Source organism: Dipodomys merriami, unplaced genomic scaffold (assembly GCF_024711535.1).
Source record: "Dipodomys merriami isolate MVZ:Mamm:240054 unplaced genomic scaffold, mDipMer1.0.p SCAF_295, whole genome shotgun sequence".
Lineage (NCBI taxonomy): Eukaryota > Metazoa > Chordata > Mammalia > Rodentia > Heteromyidae > Dipodomys > Dipodomys merriami.
Genome location: NW_027204437.1, coordinates 428,337 through 434,614, shown reverse-complemented (window position 1 = coordinate 434,614; position 6,278 = coordinate 428,337).

Below are 6,278 nucleotides of genomic sequence, written 5' to 3'. Positions count from 1 at the left end.
CTCTGGCTTAGGTATGGCTGCGGTCAGTGCTGCGACCCTGCCGCCGCCGCTGCAGCTGCTGGCAAGCGCTCAGATGTGTCTCCTTGCCTTGGCTTCCCCTCTCTTTTCTAACTCTCTGTCCTGTCATGGCACACTTGGTGTGATTCTCTGGCTTAGTACTGTTCACTGGAACTCTAAAACTGCTTTCTATGCGAGAGCTTGTTCAGATTCCAGCTTCTCCTCTGCCATCTTCCCGGAACTCCTCTTGCCTTTTTTTTAACCAGAACACTAACTGGAATATTGAGGATAACCCTCGCATTAATCATACCCTAATCTTAATATTATTATCAGTTTCTTATGTCACATTCATCCTAATTCTATCTAGATTTGTTATTCGAAGTTTTACTTTCAGTTTGACCCTAAGCTTTGCATTTCCCTAAGGCTAACTCTAACTCCAGCTGGAACTGAACCCTAACTTTCACTCTAATGATAGTCCAATTCTAATGTTTAAGAAAAAAATCCCTAGTTTTTAATCATTATAATGGATACTCCAGTTTGCACTCTGGAAATGCGTTTCAATTTGCCCTAATTCCCACAAATTTTCTGACTCTACCTCTCAAGTTATCTTTTCCCTAACATGAAGTATTATATTATTTGTCCTCAAATTCTCTTATCAAGAAAAATACTGTAGTTTCCAATGATCCTACATTTTTCTGAACCCCTGTACCCTAAAACAATTTCAGATTTACTTACCATCTAATCCATTACCTCACTAACTCTCAAGTTTAAACTGGCTGGAAAACTCTCATTAATCATTACAAGAATGATCACTGAGAAATAAATATAATGATAATGCTCTAGTTACTATTCAATCTCTCATATTTGTTCCTACTTGTTAGTGAAAACTGAATACTTTTTTGGTCAGGCATGGGGCTTGAACTCTGGGCTTGGGCAATATCCCTCAGCTCTTCAGCTCAAGGCAAGCCCTCTACTGCTTGAGCCACAGCTCCACTTCCAGGTTTTTTGGGTGTTTAGTTGGAGATAAAGAGTTCTCATGCACTATGCTTCCAAGGGTGGCATCCAAATGCAGTCCTCAGATCTCAGGCTCCTGAAAGGATAGGATGACAGGCATTGAAAAATATGTTTTGCTGGGTGCCAGTTGCTCATGGCTGTCATCCTAAGTACTCAGGAGTTGAGATCTGAGGATCATGGCTCAAAGCCAGACTGGGCAAGAAGGACCCTGAGACTCTTATCTCCAACAAACAACCAGAAACCTGAAAGGGGTGCTGTGGCTCAAGTAGTAGAGTGCTTGCCTTGAGCTGAAGAGCTCAGGGGCAGCACCCAGGCCCAGCGTTCAAGCCCACAATCGAAAAAAAGAAAGAAAGCAAAACATCTTCGCTGCAAAGATGTAGAGGTGTGTGTGGAAGGGTGTTGTGATTGAGAGACCAGGTGTTGGCCTCACTTTACAGACATTTCTAAGAACTCCCCAAGTTTGCATCACTTTGAAGCCACAGAAGAATGGATGGGGCCTTGCCAAGAACTCAAGTGGTCGAAGCCTATGGCAGGCAGGGAGTAGGCAAATGGGTGCACGGGTGGGATTGTTGTGTCTGTATTCTCCCTAATGAAGGATGGATTTGGATGCTGGGTGTCAAAGCCTGAAGTAAAGAGTTGCAAGAAGTTTGTGGCCTGTTGAATTTGGTTTCCTCTGGGTATATGAAGATGGATGAATCTGGCGGCTGCTGTGGCTCACAACTGTCATCCTAGCTACTCATAAAGCTAAGGTGTAAAGACCACGGTTCAAAGCCAGCTTGGGCAGGAAAGTCTGTGGGTCTTGATATACAATGAGCCACCAGAAAACAGGAAACGGCACTATGGCTCAAATTGTAGAGTGCTCATCTTCAGCTGAAGAGCAGAAGGACAGAGCCCTGACCCAGAGTTCAAACCCCATGACCAACAATAAACAAAGCGGTTGGCTATGTTTTCCACATTGCAGTGTGTACGGTAGGAAATTCCATGCTGGGTTATGTGCATTCCAGCTATGAGAGGCTCAATGCTGTGTCTACAGTTAGTCTGAGTATGATAGTGCCATCTTCTCAGGGGTTGGATGTGATCCTAATAGAGGGAGTTCATGGTATTGTTCTCAGGAACTGTTAAGGGCTTGGAATATCCGTGTGTGTGTTTGTGTGTGTGTGTGTGTGTGTGTGTGTGTGTGTGTGTGTGTGTGTGTGTGTGTGTGTATGTGTGTGTAATTTTCCCTCGTCTTTTTCTGTCCCCTTCCTGGTTGCTGGTCTGCCTCTTTCTGACCTCAGATGGTGCCCCTCCTTCACACCGACCTTCCTTTTAGCCCCCTATCAGGGTCTACAATGAGTCCTAAATTGCCACATGTCTGTGTTCCAACTTTTCTCTAGGGCACAAGTCTCGCTGTTGCAATATTTGGCCGCCTCCAGGGGATTCTGGGTCAGTGATGCCAGCTGGCATAGGGTCTCCTCTGCCTGAGAGGGAGGGCCTCAGTCATGCGATGTCCTATCCTTTTCCTCAGCTGGGCCTCTGACTGCACATCCCTCTCATCAGGCTGGCAGTGGAGTGGGGAATCAGTGATTGCTGGTGGCTCTGGCCAACTCAAGATTGACAGCTGACTGAAGGCTGCCCAAGCAAGGAGGACCTAGGGCTACATGGGAGGTGAGGCCAAGGTGGCTTGGAAGTATAGGTCAGTTTCTAGGAAATGTAAATGTACTTTATCACAGGACAGTCTATCTTCCGGTCCCAACAGGGCCTCTCAGGTCCTTCTAAAAAATTGCAGATGCTCAGAATACAGAGGCACAAACTTTAGATTCCAGGACCAGGGAACTGGGGGATGAGAGACTGGTATGGCCAATACCTCATTGTTTTGGGGTATTAGTATTGACCGGGCTATACACCCCCTTATGTACTTTCACTTCTTAGCCCAGTGTTGGCCACACACCGACCAATTGTGGCAGTACTGTGGAAGTGGCAGGAGTGGAAGTGAGGTCTAGGATGACCAAAATCCGGATATATGACCTTTGGGGGTGGCAAAGGATGACTTTTAAAAAAAATCTTAGAGCTGGGGCTCAGGGCCTAGGCAATGTCCCCGAGCCTCTTTTGCTCAAAGCTAACATTCTACCACTTAAACCAGAGCTCACCTTTCATCTTTTTTTAGTAGTTTAGTGGAGATAAGAATCTCATGGACTGGAGAGTTCCGGGAAGATGGAGGAGGAGAAGCTGGAATCTGAACAAGCTCTCGCATAGAAAGCAGTTTTAGAGTTCCAGTGAACAGTCCTAAGCCAGAGAATCACAGCAAGTGTGCCATCACAGGACAGAGAGTTAGACAAGAGAGGGGAAGCCAAGGAAACGCATCAGCTGCCACTGCGGCGGCAGGGTCGCGGTGGCGACCACCACCGCGGGGTCATACCTGAGACACAGAGAGTCGGGGACGAAGGAGCCAGACGCAGCGGACGAGCGGATTCTACTCAACACCAACAAGAACCGACAAGGAGCGAACATCTTCATCCTGCTGTTTGCAGACCAGAGACGACCCAGGATCCAAGACTCGGTGTGAGTAGAAGCCCAAAGTCCTCACTCCTCAGGGAACAGAGGAGGGAAGGCCACCCCTCCCCCCCCAGCACCGGTGATCTCCATCTTGGATACCGACAAAGCTCGGAGGAGCTGCTAGCTCCAGCTCAGGCCTTGCAATAAAACGAGGCATTTAACAGGTGACAAGAACTTAACAGCGAAGTGACCTGCCAGACTCAGCTCCATCCAGGGAAAAGTCACCCAGCTCAGGCGCCAGCCATTGGAGTGGCTTTCCTCATTGGGTAACCAGAGCCAGAGGCTGCCCCTCCCTCTAGCAGCCACCACAATCAATTGAAAAACAGAAACCCTGAGAATGGCTGCAGGCTGGGCGCTGTGAGCTTTATCACAAAATAGCCCCAAGGAAAAGCTACTGTTTGTTGAAAGGCCTCAACTCTACCCAGAACCTAGCCTCACCACCACATCCCCCTCTTTTGTAATTCTCAAAGCAGATCACCCTCCCAGAAAACTAACCTGGGAGGGGGATCTCAAAATCTTGGGTAAAACAGAGCATTTTTCTGCCTCTTCCAACCAACCGACTTAAGAAACCAATCAAGCCACAGGACCTCAAGCTGACCAGAGACTCCAACAAGAGACTGGTTACAGACAAAAGGGGGATAAAGGATTCTTCCCACTCCTCCCCCCCCAAAAAAAAAAAACAATCAAAAGACTTATTTTTTTCTTCTTTTCTTCTTTTCTTTTTTTTGCTTGTTTTTTGTTTTTTGTTACCATATATATATATATATATATATATATATATATATATATATACATAAATTTTTTCCCTTCTAAAACTTCTATTAATCTTTAATTTTTGCCTCTTCTGAAAAAATAATCGTTTTCCAGTAACTTTTTTATTTCTCATCTTATAATTTTTGTTTTAGGAATACGTGAATGAGCGTTTTCCTTTCTTTTCTTGTCTTCTTTCTCTTTTTCTTTCTTTCTTAATTATCTTTTTGTTTTTTATCTAGCTCTACTGAACTTCTGATCTTTTCTTCTCCCTTTCCCATCCTTAAAGTTTTTCACATCTCCTCTAGTCCCTCCCCTTCTCTGAACATAATCACATTCCTCTCTAAATAGACGGTCTTTTAACCTCTATAATAACATTAATTTTTACGTTTCTATTTTTTTCTGGTCTCTCTTTATTCCCCTTTCCGTCTCTTCTTTTTCTCTCTCTCTCTACTTGCATCCTACCCAACCCATTTCCTGCATTGTGATTAGGACATAGTTAACTCTCCCTGTGCCTCCCCACACCAATCTATTCCTATTTTTTACCCACATCTCTCCCTAATCCTAATAATTTCTGGTTTTCCAAATTCTTTTCTGCAGTTCGAAGTCCTTTAACATATAGTTATTTGATGTTGAATAGATGTATCTGTTGAACTAGATTGTATCTGTAGACTATTGACTGGACAAATGTAAACTTTGGTTGATGGTTGCCTTAAGATAGTGTTCTAGCACAAAACTGGTGCAATCTTCATCTCAAATGGGCCGAGTAAGCCGGAAAAACACAAGAAAAAGGGCAAATTCGGGTATCTCAATTCCCAATCTTGATAATCAGGGATTAGAACAGATAAAGAATAATCCAGAGGAGAGTTCCCAAATAGCTCTACAAACACTAATAGCAAACATGATAAATGAGAAGTTTGACAATGTACAAAGGACTCTGTATGAGCGTGATAGGGAGAGAGAGGAGGCATCCAAGAAGTTTATAAAGGAATATCATAAGCGTGAGGAAGCTACTCAAAAACTGATACAGGATTTGTGTGAACAACTTGAGAATACTCAAAGAGAAAGGGAGGAATGGCGTGAGCAGGCAGAGAACACTCAAAGAATCTGCAGGAATCCCACGAATGAGAAGAAAGAGAACTGCAGGAATACCACAAATGGGAGGAAGCTAATCAAAGAGTAATTCAGGAATTGAGAGACCAGGGAGAGAATACACAAAGATCACTAAAGGCATTCATGGAATCCATTAACAAAGAGCTGAAGGAAGTCAGGGAGACCACAAAGGGAATGCTGAATGGAACCCAACAGAAGGAATGGGAGTCCAAAGAAACCATAACCAATCAACTAAGTGATTTGAGAACAAACACTGAACACCAAATTAAGGAAGTAAAGAAATTCATACAAGACCTAAAACAGAGCTTCAACAAAGAACTTGAAGCCATCAAAGCTGACCAATTAGAAGGAAAAGAGATAAAAAAACAAAGTAGAGAGTCTTGACAGCAGGTTAGACCATGCAGAAGATCGAATCTCAGGGATTGAAGACAGCCTAGATATTATAGAGAAAGAACATACAACTATCCAAGACAAGTCCAAGAAATATGATAGTCTATCCAACACCTGGAAGACACCATCAGAAGGAACAATCTAAGGATAATGGGTGTAGAGGAGCACCTAGAAACAGAAGTTAATGGTCTAGGAAATTTGTTTAACAGGATCCTAGCAGAGAACTTCCCAAACATACAAAAAGATAGGCCTATTCAGATACAAGAAGCTTTTAGAACCCCAAATAGACCCGACCAGAATAGGACATCACGCCGTCACATTATAATCCACACAGGATCAACCCAGATCAAGGAAAAGATCCTTAAAGCTGTCAAGGAGAAAAGGTTAATCACCTATAAATGGAAACCAATTAGAATTACCTCAGATTTCTCAGCAGAGACAATCAAAGCAAGAAGAGCCTGGAATGACGTATGCCATGC